Here is a 14,474-nt window from a genome sequence, read left to right as displayed (position 1 = left end):
GCTATCAACCTGCCACAAACACCTCACAGTTTTGATCTGGACTTACCTTTCCTTTTGTTTCATGCCTCTTCTGACACCTGCATCTACACACACTCCAACCCTAGGGCTTTTCCCAAAGCAGGTAATGACACCACACCTGCTGTGGGACAGAGAACTACAGCGAGTGCAGGTTCAGTGCCTGCCACACCAGGGGCTCTCCAGTCCCACCCAGGTGACAAGTGAGTATCTCAGCAACCCAAATGGTGGGACCGTCTTCAGCCTCCTCTATGTCAACCAGTCAACCAGTTTGCTCTATCATGGCAGAACATCTTCAATGCAACTGTGAGAACAGGAAATAAATGCAGTTCCTTCCGCATTAGATATGAACACGGATCTAATTTCCATTCCCTCGTGCACCCTGCTTATCAGAACTCAGATAAATGATCCTGCTGCAGAGAGCAAAATGTATTCTCTGCTGTCTTCTCCTAAGTAATTCAATCCAGTGGGGAAACAAAGTGTGGCAAAAAGAGGACAACTTAGAGTTAACATGTCTCTGAGAAATACAGAAATGTACATTCTGAAAGTTAATCCACAATAGTTATGAAAGCAGCCTATCTGTTCTTCCTTTGAGCTATACATTAAAAATTTCACCTCAATTAGCAAGAGACTAATCTATATTCAATTGCTTCAGGTAACACATAGGAACTCATCTTCTCTTCTAATCTATTTTATCTAGGAACATATGACAGCAGGGACCAACTAAAACAGTTTTAGTACCTTTATGCTGAAAGCTTGTCCAATTTAAGACCAGAAATGTGCTGTAAAAGTATGCTCTGCCGAAGTATAAAGCCTCAGAAAAGGCTCTTCTACTTACCTGTTCTCATGTATTTGCACATGGACAGTGTTTGGTGGACTTCTAAACAGTACATGTTCCCTACCTGTTTACAGCAGCTCCCTCCCTGCCTTCTTTCAGCTGAGATCTTCTATTCAAGAGACTTCTATCCCATGTAAAGCTAGAAGCACACCTCCCAGAATTTGTAGTTTCAAATATTCATTTCACTATTACCTTGGTAAGACTGAAATAAGTAAGTTTTCCAGACTCAGAAAACAATTATTGGCTATTGCAAGACAGTTTTTAACACAGTGTAGACTCAGTTTCAGAAAAAAAGGCAGAAAAGGCGATAAAAAAAAAAGCTATAAATCTGGCTTAGGAAAGGCAAAATGAGTAAATAAGCTAAGGGAAGGAGAGTGGAACCGGTGGAAGAGGGAGAAAGGGAGGATGACTTGAGACCTATGGAGATTACACTGACTGGCTATGACAGTGGTTTGGAAGCTTGGGTGTCCAAAAGACGGGAACTGATGCAAAGAGCTCTATTGCCTTCCCTAAGCCTTTATGGCAGCCTGTGCATTGAAAATCATAATCTGTTTTTTTCACAAGGGTTATGGCAGAAATGGTTCTTGAGGGGGAACTCTACAAGGAAGACTGCCGGGGCCCTGCACACAGCAGCAGTCTCTGAGTTCCCTGAGCAGTCTCCACCCGCTGACCTGTGAGCTGTACCCAAGATCAGGCCCTGACATGAACTACATTACATGTGCGTTCTGCCTTTGCCGACCCAAAGTTGGACCCACCTGGTGATGAACCTGGCAGCTGTCACCAACTGCTTTCAGTTGTTTTATTTGCGTGCTGCGGGGCTGCACCCTTGCTGCTGAGGATGCTGCCCATGCCAGCTTCATATCCTGCCTGGCTCCCGTCTCCTCCTCCCTGGCGGAGCATCCAGCACTTGCTGCTCCCCGGCAGTCAGCTCAGGCCATCTCCAGCCTCCCACCGGCACCACGCAGCCTGGCGACTGGGATGTGCACAAGCTTTTCCTCGGAATCACCCATGGCTCAGGGCTGATCTCCAAACCTTGCAGGAGAACGCAGCCAGCCTACGCATCAGGTCACACAGCTGTTTCCCAAAGCTTCTCACACTTAGTTTGCAATGCATGAAGCAGCAGGAGAGAGTCTTGCTAGAGAAACAGGCTGATAAGAAGCTGTGGCTATTGGTAGACTCCCGTCTTAATGTGGGTGGAATTAGTTAATTTTCTCTCAAACCGTTTGTGTTTGTAGCCGTTACACCACAAGCAATGCACACCTACTTCCACACCGGTTTGTGCTACTCCATGTTTACTATCACACCTAAACAACAATTTCAAAACCCTGCCCTCTGCTCCTCCTTACAGAAACCTCGCTTTTTAGATGATCAATACAAACAAAATTGATGGTTTCAAATTAAATACACCTCAAATATATTAATTCATTTAAACGTGTTAGAGTAATTACACGCCACTAGTTCTTTACCTTCCTCCCATTTTATAGACTTAATTACTAAAGAGGGTGCTGAATTCTTACATTTTTAATTAGTCACCTGATTATGGGTAGAATGTTTTTCTGCTCTGAAGCAGCATCTTTAGAATACTTGTTCATGCAGACTAAGACCAGAGGCCTCATTAACATCCTAATTAACAGTACTGACAAACTCAGAAACAAAAGCTGCCATATCTGCAATCAAATCAACCCTTTGATAAACTGAATTTTGGTCAAGAAAGCTCAAGAATTTTAAGCAAGATGCACATCTCAGTTAGGAACTGCAGCTGAAGACAAAAGGGTCTGGGTACTGAGAACTGTTAGGTGCCCAAATAGTGGTTGCAGAGACTGTCAGCTACGCTGGAGCCATTTTTCCAAAGTATGCATGTAGTAAAATTCCCAATAAAATAAATTAAGCTACTGAAAATCTGATTCATTTTTCATTAACAAGAAGACTATTTTTGTCCTGAAATTATTTTTTCATGAAGAAATTTAGACTTAAAGTCCAATTTTTGATTCTGATAACACTGATAATATAAAAACATATGCCAAACCTTCATGTAAAAATTAATTGGGTTAGTCTTGTGTGCCACTTTGCAAGCTCCAGTAAGTACCTACAGAATACATTTAAATATGAGAATATTACTGCTCCACACATAGCAGTAAGGTATTAGGTCAGATATTAACAGAAATGAGACTTAAGAAAACAAGCATTCAGAACCCTATTTATTATGAAACTTGGTCTAAAGCTATAATATTTTCAGGTGTTTTGCTTTTTATTCTAAATAAATATCTGACTTGGTCTAGAAAAGTAAATTGAAAACAGATAATCCCGACAACTTTTCATTTTTTAAATGGATGATCAGATTGCCTTGCACTCAGTTGGAAAAGGAAAGAACTGAGTTGCCAGAAAAACAAAAACTCTCTGCAGGTAGAAGGGTAAAAGTTCTCTTCTGCTGCTATGGTGAGGGATTCAGTAAAGACAACCCACTTCTAGTGTAGTCTGACAGAAGACATCCAGCCTATCTCTATGCAAGCCTGTAAGAGCTTATACATAACAGCAGTCACGGCACCACAGTTACCCCAGCAGCGAAGCCATGCAATGGCAGTACTAGTGCTGAGCATCAGATTTGCCCACAGCCCTTCGTTTTCTACCACCATTTCACGCACGTTGGTAAACACAGCTGAACTTCGCCTCTATGGCTAGCTGACGGCACGTGCTGTAATACAGACACTCATTTTCACAGCCTAGCAATTACCTTAAGATAAAACAGGGCTGTTCTTTCATAGCACACAGTTAAGAGCGAATTATAGCTTAGTGAAAAAATCTGCACTCAAATACTAAGGAGAATTTATTAGTTATCATTATATAAAGAGCTAATGTAAACAATACACCACAAAACAGTGGCAAATATACTCCTTATCCTGCAATATGTCATCTCTCACATAAAAAAAACATGATCCGGAACAACAAATACAGGAAAGAAAGCACAGAGAGAGACGATTAATCAGGTAAACAACTTAGAAGCAATTGCTGTAAGAAACAGGTTCGCAAGAGCAGAGAGGGAGGGAGGCTTTGGCAGCGCAGACTGGGAGGCTGTTCCAGGAATAGGAGGCAGCATGAAACTAAATGCAAAGCTGAGAGTAGGAGGAAGAGATAAAGGGAGGAGTGCACGGGGAGTCAGAGGGGAGTAGGAGAAAATGACAGCTCACATTGTTTAAGGAGGCAGACACATAGCGGCTAAAGACAAAATTTGACTCAGATGTTAGGTCTAGCTTGCCTAACTGAAAAAAAAAAATGGATTGTTGAATAGCCAAAGGAAGCAGAAACTAAAAGATTAACATCTTCAGAGATGAATTTCCAGCAGAAATACACTAGCATGCTTCCAGCTCATGTATGTAATGGTCCTGGAGGAGGGCTCATCCAGTCTACAAGGGTGAAGTTCAGCATGTCTTGCAACAACCCGGAGACATTATTTCATCTATATCCTGACTAAAGCCACTGCTGGTTTGGTTGTGAAAATTGAGTATGCTTGCAGAACTAACTGCTTTCATCTGCTTCTTTTGTCCAGAGAAAAGCATTAGGGAGAAGGACTGCAAAGGCAGGAAAGTTGCCCCAACTATGTCCTTACAGCACTTTCTGCTCCTTCAGGTGAGATCACTGCCCATAATCAGACAAAAGCAGTATTAGTAAGGTGCGCTAGCTGGCAGTGTAGATCACTTAAACTAAAGAACACCCACAATAAAATGTTATAAATGCTGAAATTCCCTGAAAATGCTCATTTGTGTTAAAGTCTCAAGTACAATTGCGCTAACTGATCCCAGCGAGATAACGCTTTAACGTTTTCAGATCACTTAACACTAAATCTTATGCACAGTTGTGATGAGAAGAGAAACAATCACATTTAGAGCATTCACATATTCAAACTTGACTTTGTAGCGACACTGTAACTAACTAATTCATGCTTTTTAGGAGCCCCAAATAAGATTAACACTGTACTTACAGAAAAGATTGTTACTTCTTTTTTTACTCTACATTGCTGTAAAAGGGAGAGGAAAGGTAGCCTGGGATGTCCAAACTGAATTTTATCTTCTTCACTGTAGCCAAAACACAGTGACTAAATATTTTTTAGCTACAGCAATGTTGAAGAGCTATAATTGTGTTACTTAAAAATACACCATGATAAACATCTTTTAAAATTTTAGACACTAAATTTAAAGTTAAATACACAAATTAATTTTAGCTCTAATTATTTGGTCTATTTAATTCTCACGTAATTAGCTTGGTAGCTGGAATGTACGAATTACAGCTTTTGGAAGACGTGCTCTGTTTTTGTACACAACAAAGAAGCGAAGCCTCTACCCGAATCGCAGAATCCAGCCTGCATTAGGGATCCGGGCTAGTGCTGCGGCAACAGACTGCAAGCTTTGACTTTGTTCTCATCCTCCCGTGAAGCGCTAAGTGGCTCGCAGAACATCTGCCACTGGAAGCGATAATGGAAAGCTCATTCAATGGATCTGCTGACACCTTGATACCTGTAGCAAGAATCTTGCCCTGGTGCTTTTATGCTGATTTTTGCCCGCATTGCCTGCCTGCACCATCCCAACCACCTTACCTGCCATGACCAGGCAAGCATCAGGAGGCAGCAGCCTGCCTCTGGAAGCAACGTGGCCTCCCTTTGTTCATTATGGCCTGCCAGGCGCCGGTGCCACTGCCCAAAACCCCTCTGTGCTAGGAGGTGGTGCAAATCCAGCAGCATCCCCTGCTCAGGAGAGCAGACGCACACATCCTCCTCCTCCTCGGCCACACAGGGCTGCCTGTTGAACAAATGCGTTGGTCATCCCAGCTCCAGGAAACCCAGTGCTCGGTTTCAGCCTCTGTTTTCCCTCTGCTCAGCAGGGCAGCCCTCTGGCAGCAGCAAACTCCTTCCAGGCAGTGCCCAGGGGCATGGGAGTGAGGCTGTCAGGCTGTATGCTGCTGCCCTTCAGCTCCTCCAAGAGCTAACACAGGGGGACTGGTTTTGAACTCATTCCCGCACACATACACTGAAGACCCAATTTTGTCCTTTTATCCAGATGCAGGCTTTCCAGGGCATTCAGGGAGGAAGACTCCACAGCTGAGACAGAACTGGGGGCTCCACGGTCAGGAAACCAACACTGGGAACTGCCAGGGAAACTTCAGGGCCATTTTTGGCTTTCTCTCCTTGAACAGAAGGGGCGTAAGGAAGGGGAGCAGTAGCATAGGAGACAACAGGGTGGGATATTAAAAGCTTCAACTTCCCCTTTGCATGTTCCACAAGCACTGGAAATGGGTTCAAAGACCTTTTTTGAGACAGTGAGAACTCTTCATTACCTTCCTTCTACAAGGCACCTAGATATCATCTTTAGAGCTAGGGAATTTGAGAGTAAGCCTGAGTTCAGTTCACTATTCCACTTTTAATTTGACATAGTTACACATCGCCTGAACCTCATCTATTAAATGAGAATCAAGTTACGCAGAAAGACTATGACCAGCAGTGCCTCAAGAGCACTTCTTGAACGTATCAGAATGAATTGTTACCCCGATGCTAGCTGTGTAAAACCCAAACTTCAAAGCAGTGATACAGGTGGGATTGCTACCACTCACTGATCTACTCTAAACACTCCAGATAATGAGATTTGAGACAGACAGAAGGTGAAATATCTTCTTGCAGTTCTCAATTAGAACAACAACTGTAACTTTGCTTTGCTTGCTTGCAACACAGAGGTTGGTCCATGAAAAGGGTGGAAATTCTTTTCCCCTCCACTCTATTTGCCAAGCTCTCATACATTTCTTTCTTTATTGCTGCTGTTTGCGTCAAACAGGACCTGCACTCATTCAGCAAGGGCCACCTCAGAGGTTAAACTGCTGGCGATGGCATTTAATTTATTGGCAAGGGGGGTGACAGTGAATTTGTTTTAGGTCAAATTGCTTATATGAAGGATCACCTTGGACTTTGCAAATGCTAGGAATACAAACAAGCGGAGATATTTAAACCCTCTACCTTCTTAGAGAGAGGTACACTTTCCTTCATGATTCTAAACAGATTGATGCCAATCGACCAACTTAACATACACAGACTGAACCGATGCCACAAACCCTACTCCCGAGTATCCTACTGTTTCAGAGGAGACTCCTTAACTGGTCTCCCGTACCCCTTATAGAAATCCAAACCACAGCAGTTGTATAGGTACCAGTGGGGGACACTGGAGGTCTGTTACACGCTCTCCCATACCCGCCACCCCCCTAAGAAACATTTGCCCATCACACAAATATATTCTGCACTTCAATTTTCAGTATAAAACTGATTACTTACTCTGAAATGAAGCACACAATATGGAGTGGCCAGTAAGCGTCACAGAAAGGCTGAAAGCCACAACACGCTAAAGCACAGAGAGGTGAGCTTCTCCGTTCGGTCTTTTTCAGTTCTAAAAAGGAGGGTGTCTGCATAACCTCAGCTCATACATGAAGCTAGGAAAAAGCAACATTATGCATCCTTTGCTGTACAATACCTAACTTTACAACCTTTTGTTTGGAAGAAGGCATCACACTGGATTGAAGGCAGCTTTTGAAATGGTAAGCAACAAAAATCCCTTTGAGGAATATTTTGCATTAAAGATGGCTTCAAATTCACAGTGAAAGACTCCAGTACCAGCCATATTCTGAGAACAATGTGTGCTCGCTCTCTGCCAGCCCTTGTGCCTGGCTTGCTGGCTTCTACAGGGAGTTTGTTATTGCCCTGAGGGAGTATTAGATAATGAAGAGCTCCGAGTTTTTCTTTCGCTTCATGCCTGGGCTCATCCTAATGTGTATAAGTAGGCTTAGCTTGCAGACTGTCTTTCTCAACCTCTTCCCCCTCCTGTTTTCCAGCAACCCAGCAACATTTTTTATAAATGAGCACTACCAATTGCCTCTCTTGAAACACACTTATTGAATCCATCACCTTATTTAGAGTGTTCCAGAGATGAAAATGAGGTTCACAGCTCTCAAACACACCCGAGCGCTTTCTTTGCACTGGGTGACTCCATCATGAAGCATCAAAAAACAGGCACCCCGCTGAGTGGTAACTACTCAAGTACCTGCTCCAGTCCAGCACAGCGCCCTAGCTGGCACACTGTCCTGCTAGAAGGAAACTTCAGCAGGGGACAGACAGGTTTGTGGAACAAGGTGTGACAACAGAGACGTACCTATACACACCAACAAGGTAATACCAAGCAGAACAGGAGCTCAGCAACCAGACCTTAATTGTGGTTTCAAGCAAATGGCTGCGTCCACTCATGAAATGCCTCTGACATGCCAGAACATTTTGCTAAGTGCATAAAATGGTTGTTTTAGGATGAAGGACAGCAGTAGCGCTAATGACTTTTCACTGTATTTCATCTAAGATGAACAGACTTGATACATCATTTCCGGATGGTTTAAAACAACGGAGAACATTTTTATGAAAAGATCATTTATATTTTTATAGTTATTTCTTTCAAACCGTTAAAGCAAAAAGCCATATGGGAGGTTGCTTGTCAAATCCAGCAGTGAGGTACGACCCAAGATTCCTGGAGTTATCAGTATGTGACCTTTGACAGGTTACTTCAGCTCTGTATTGCTGAAATGCACCTGTCAACTTACACCATTTCATTCTCTCTTTTAGATTGTGGAATTTAATAGCATATAGAAAGGCCACAGTCTTAAAGTAACTACGATAACAGAGAAAAAAAATTCATTGCAAGCCTGAAACATATCACATCGCTTAAGCAGAGAGCACCACCCTTCCTAATCCTTTATGAGCTGAAGCTGGGGAGTGAAGGGAATTGAAAATGTCTCCTTTTTGCATAGTCACATAGTAGAGAGAAGGTTTTAGGCTGCAGGAGCTGCATCTACACAATAGCCTCATCATCTGACTACACTCATGACAGCAAGAGGAAGAAACTAAGACCCTTAAGAGAAGAGGCCCTGTGAGAAGTTTCTGGTCTGTGCTCCAGGCCAAGCTCTTGTTTCCTACATCTGCAGTGTTTGGCTGCACCACAGAAGCAGCACTATTACCAGCATGAAATTGACGGGTTAATTGAAGGACATTTTTTAAGGTCCCGATTCTGTTTAGTGTGCCCCGACCAAGAGAATGGCAGCTGCATCTCAGCTCAAGGGTCAGAAATTTCTTCATGACCAGAAAATCTTCAGTGTTCCAAGTGAATCTTATTTCCCAGGGAGTTCAAAAACAAAAATCAAACACACAGTTAGCCAAATACCTTTCTTTTCCTAGTTCCTGGTGAAACAAAAGAAGAACATTTACCAAAAAAAATATCTATTCCTAATCTTTCAAGTTGCTTAATATTAACAAAGCACAACTAGCTCTGCTCTTGAGATGCAAATGAGATTTTAGATTGCTGTATGACAAACCACTAGAAAAAGTGGTTGCATTAGTCCTTGGGGAACACACACGATATTATCTGATTTTAAAATGTTCTGTCTGTAATGGCTCTAACCTTTACAAAGATTTCATCAGTTACCAGTACTGCTGATATCTGTTCAATTTCTGATCAGGTATTGAGGACATAAAGAAGGGCCAGGTCAGTATGTATATTCAGCAGAACACGAGCATTAGTCTAGGCAAAGGCGTGCAGCAGTTAAAACCTGCTTTTTTGAAAGATTTTGTCTTTCTCCCAGCACATTTCAGAACCTGACTGTAACCCATTAGCAAGGTTAGATGCAGAAACATCCTATCACCATAACATGTCCTATCAGGGAAGGAAAGGGAGAGCAGCGGAAGGAGGAGGAGAAGGAACTAGCAAAGAGCTTAATGACCAAGGAACATAGCAGGCATATCAGTGCGCGATACAAGCCCTGCCAACTCCACTTAGTGCACTGCCTAACAGTCAGCAAAGAACAGCTCCTCCATCCTCCTCTCAAAGCGCTGTCCTTGCAAATGGTGACTGGTTAAACAAACAGTCAAATAACAAAGCATGAAAGCAAACAATGTTTTCTCGTAACAGCCTAAGAAACAATTAGATAAGGAACAGCATGCACAAGTGCAAATACCCAAATTCCTACCTTTAAAAGCGGTGTCCACAGGTGAAGTTGCTCTCTCAAAAAGAGTCTGACAGACAGCAGCCCAAGGAAATACATGAAGCCAAAGGCAAAGCAAGGGGAGTGGAAAGCCCGAGAACTGCTCTTCACAGGAATCATAAATAAAGTAAGCTGGCCTTTCCCAAGAAGGGCAGCTGGGCTGCACAGTTGGTAGATGGCTGAACCATTAGTACCAGCAGTGGCTGCCTTCCCTTCACTCAGTGTTGCCAAAATCTCTCAAATCATGTTGTGAACCTAAAAATACAGGAATTTTAAATACAGACAAATGGAAAAATGTAAACAAATTAACGCTAAAAAAGAGCACACCACTGCTGAGCCAAACACACACCATTAACCACTAGCTGGTGTATCACACTGCAGCTACAGGTGGGTGGTGGGCAAAGCACAGTCCCACATAAGCAGCCCAAAAGCACAGCAGCTTTCCCCCAGAAATTATCTCGCCTTGCAGCTCCCCTCTGAAAAGCTTCCACATCACTCCCTGAAATCCCAGGAACAATGAAGGGAAAGTAAGAGAAGCATGGTCCAGTGTTCAGCTTATCATGGCACACCGCAGATCCGAGATGCTCCTTCAGGGTGGGGATACAGCTCCATTCCTTCCTCCTCTTAACACACTGTGCATCTCATCGCAGTGGGGCGTTGAACTCCATTTGCACGGCAGACAATGGGATCTGGCAGCAGTTCAAAGGCATTTCAAGCAAAGTGACTGAACGAGCTCGCTGCCGGCTCAGGCAGAGCGCGATGCAGGGCTCCCACTCTCCTCCCCTCCGCTCCCCGGACTGCACGGGCAGGTGCTGCACCGCTGGCAGCCAGCTCCCCTTTTGTTCCTGTGGCAGGAGATCAAGGGGGAAAGCAAAAAGGTGCTGTCGTGGAGAAGAGCAGCACCTAAAACCACACCAATAAGGTAGAGGGACGCAGGGCGGGGGGAAGAGAGGCGGGTGGACAGAGGGAGGGTGAGTGGGGGAGAGGGGAGGAAGGCAGCCCACACAGCCAGCAGTGCCTGGCACCCTGACAGCTTGCTGCCGGAGTTTGTCTTCTGAAGCTGTCACGGGTTTATGGATGCCTTCAGACTGACAAGCTGACAAGCTGAGGGAAACTATGCTCCGCAAATGCATTCGGCAGCAGTAAATTGCTTCTCTTGCCCTAATGTGGCTCACAGTTTCACTCAGTGAACTGATCTCATTATCAGAGGGGGGGGGAAAAAAAAGGCAAACCAAACCAAATGCACACCAGCTAAGTATATTCAGCCACTATTATTGGAATCTGAGACTGGAATAAATCTGCAGATGGACACAGAAAAATCACCTCCTTGTACACCACTAATAAAAAATTAACATGCTAAAAGAACAAGTACATAAACCTGAGAGTATGCTCTGTCATTAACCAAGTGTGTTTGGTCGTAATGGTGGGAGGGATAAACTCTCATTAAACCCCCAAAAGAATGTCACGAGAGCGGTTCTGTATTTCAGAACATGATAGGCAGTGTTGCTCTAGAAGAGCGGAGAGGCAGGCAGGATGCACTGGAAGAAACAAGATGAGCATGGCAGGGTACCCTGCTCTTTGAAGACACAGTGCCCTAGGTACACTCAAAGTTGTATCCTTTCCCAGACAGGGTTTGGAAGAAAAGGGTTTTCAGACAGGATGACACACTAGCACACATCTCTAGAAGAGTTATTTTAACGGGAGCTGACAGCCCCCAGCGAACACTTCTGTAATAAGACACTGCAAACTTCATGCAACAGAGTATTACAGGGTATTCGAGAGCTTTGGAAGAGGCCTGAATCTGATCGATCCAGTCGCTGCCTCTATTATACAGCAAACAAAGCACCTCCTTCAAATTTTCTCCTGACACGACCAAGCTAAAAAGAAAAATCAGAAACAAGGGTCAATGATTAGGCCCTTGCAGTTACCTCCTGTGACTTCACCTGCTTCTGTGGGATGGCTAGTTTCTCACAGTTAAAAAGACCAGGTAGCTGCAGTAAGAACTGTCTGAAAGATATGTATTTTCTAGTGTCGCATTGCTCTGGTGGAACAAGAACAAGTCCCGGAAGCAAGGGCTAAAATGGTTTAAATTGTTTATTATAAATTAGATGATTTTCCTTTCAAATTAACAATAAAACTAACTCAGAATGCACATATGTATTTGTTCTGTCCCATAATAACACAATGATTTGCTCAATGCTGTTTCATCCTGGAAGATACATTACAAAAACACAGCAAATTATTTATTCATTTAATATGAAAACTGAAAGAAGCATTGAAGTCTTTCAGAAGGAAAAGCACCCAGACATACTGATATTTACTGCTAAGCAGTGAATAAATGATGAGGTGCTGAGGGATACAGATTACACACAAGAAACTGACGCAGCTGCCCTAATTAATCAACAAAAGCTAAATGGATGTTGAGTACCTTTTAAAAACAGGGGTTCCACATCTAACAGAGGAGACAACTCTCTATCTTGCCTCTTTAAAACAAACAAACTTCTCACAGAATTGTCATGCTACAATGCAGCCCTGCAACTCTGCAGGCCTCTTTAACTTTGTGAATTGCAGATGGATGATGCTGACAAAAATTTTCATTTATACATAACCTAAAATCATTTAAATTTTTAGCTTCTGGCTGCCATCCTTGCCAGTAAACATATCGTTTCCATTCAAGCCACAGCGAGCAAAAGGCAGATGTTGGAAACCTCTCAATACTCCACTAATCACAAAGACGACAGAAAATCCTGACTCCACACAATGCAGGCCTGATTTTTAAAATAACCCTGACTTTCATGACCAGTTTTCACCAAACACTTAATACATTTTCCTCCAGCCTCCAGTGTTTTACAGGGATTCTGGTTTATTGGACACTTGCAGGTAGTCTTTTCCAATTTACTCACTTAGAAAATGTTAGAAGAATTACTGTTGTTCCACGTACATGAAGACAGGCAATTTTTGCTCACTGCCTGAAGTCAAAACTTCAGTGTCTTTCGCAGAGGCTAGATCTCCTCCACCCTCTCTACCCAAACCTCCCTCAGTTTCCTACTCGACCCCACCTTCCAGGACCATCCCATGCTGTGCCTCAGGTCAATGGCAAGCAGACAAGAAAATCAACAGCTTTCTGTTGAGCATCCCTTACAGGCAAGTACATCCACTATGTCCTCATACTAGCAGGCAGCAACAGTAAGATTTCAGAGATATTTTCCTAACAGCCAGTCCTAACTACCCAGGCAGGACACAAGCTCTAGCACTGCTCAACGTTGCTTTGTGGCGATCCTCTTCAAAGAGCCCTGGCAATACAGCAGAAGACGCTTCGTGCTGATACCAGTGACCGGACAGCCTGTAGTGCTGCATGCTTAAGTACAGCCTCCCCTTCCCAGACACGCTCCCCTTCATGAAGGCTGGGACAACCATGTAGGTCTCTCTACACCATTCCCTGAGCAGGCTGTGGTATACATTAAGACCTTTCTGACACCATTACTTGATCTCTGCATTCACTACTCAATTTATTTTAATAACTAGTGAGAGCTGAAGCACAGCTGCAGAGTTATGTAACATCAGAGCAGTGGTTTTCCACCAGGATCAGCAGACTGTTTCTGAGGGGGCAAGGAATGGTTACCAAAAAAATAAAACCAATCATCAGTAGCTTTAATTCTCTGTAGAGGAGTCGATATCTTCTTTATACAATTTTTGTAGAACTGTGAATTAGAACAGACTTTAAATGATGTTCATCAGGGTGATACCCAGGAAAATGAAGGTAAATTCAAAACATCTAGTCATGATTCAGATAAAAGCCTGCCTTCTGTCACTGTCTGAAACTGTGTGTCCACTGCAGCATTTCTGAAACAACCCAAATCTTTCCTCTATTTTAAGGATTCATAATCTGGAAAACCTACCTGAATAACAGAACCAACTGTCAGTAGAAGGCTTTTTAGAGTCTCTATCCCTAAACTAAGAATGGTGATAGTTACAAAATATTAGCAGTATTTGCATAATTTCTGCTGACCGGGGTCATATTGTGTAACGACATCATTTCCAGGATGTTGGTTAGACCAAACCTCTCACCGTGCTTTGTATTAGTAGTAGCTTAAAAGGGTATATGGTATCAAGGTAAACATGTTTGAAGTGGCCTTAGTTCGTAAATAACCCAATCTTGAAAAGTTAAATAAAAAGGAGCAAAGTCCCACTGTTCAAGCAGATCTCCTAACAGACCTATCTTGTAGTCCTGGCTTGATAACCCAAAACAGACTTCATAATTCTCCCAGATGTATCACTTATTGGGCTTTACTATAAGCTGTTACTTGAACCTTTAAAATGATTTGAAACAGGGACGCAAAACAGATTTTTTGTGCCCTGCCGCATCAGACAGACATGCTTTTCTGTTGTGTAGTTTTCAAAATACCTCAGGTTTAGGATGCAATTTACATTGTTTGCACTTGAGAAACAGACAGAGCCTAACTGGTTCTGGAACCACCAAGACATAGCAAGATACGTGTTCATTTAGTTTGCATTCTTTGAAAAATCTTCTTGACCAAGCCTGGATTCTTACTTGTAAGCCAGCATGGCTTGA

General features: G+C 43.1%; 1 protein-coding gene across 7 annotated transcripts in view; it reads right to left on the bottom strand.

Annotated features, from left to right (window-relative positions):
• The window catches only part of NDST2 (N-deacetylase and N-sulfotransferase 2), a 130,139-nt gene that overhangs the window by 28,870 nt on the left and 86,795 nt on the right, over positions 1-14,474 (bottom strand). Inside the window, exon 5 of one of the 7 annotated variants that reach the window (XM_027459795.3) lies at positions 9,887-10,156. The exons of the other annotated variants lie outside the window; for them this stretch is intronic. The gene's annotated coding sequence lies outside the window, so the exon portion shown is untranslated. The remainder of the gene's footprint in view (positions 1-9,886; positions 10,157-14,474) is intronic. 7 annotated transcript variants of the gene reach the window in all.

This window comes from Anas platyrhynchos, chromosome 6, assembly GCF_047663525.1.
Source record: "Anas platyrhynchos isolate ZD024472 breed Pekin duck chromosome 6, IASCAAS_PekinDuck_T2T, whole genome shotgun sequence".
NCBI lineage: Eukaryota > Metazoa > Chordata > Aves > Anseriformes > Anatidae > Anas > Anas platyrhynchos.
Note: the sequence above shows the minus strand (reverse complement) of the source record. Positions and strands in the feature narration are given on the sequence as shown.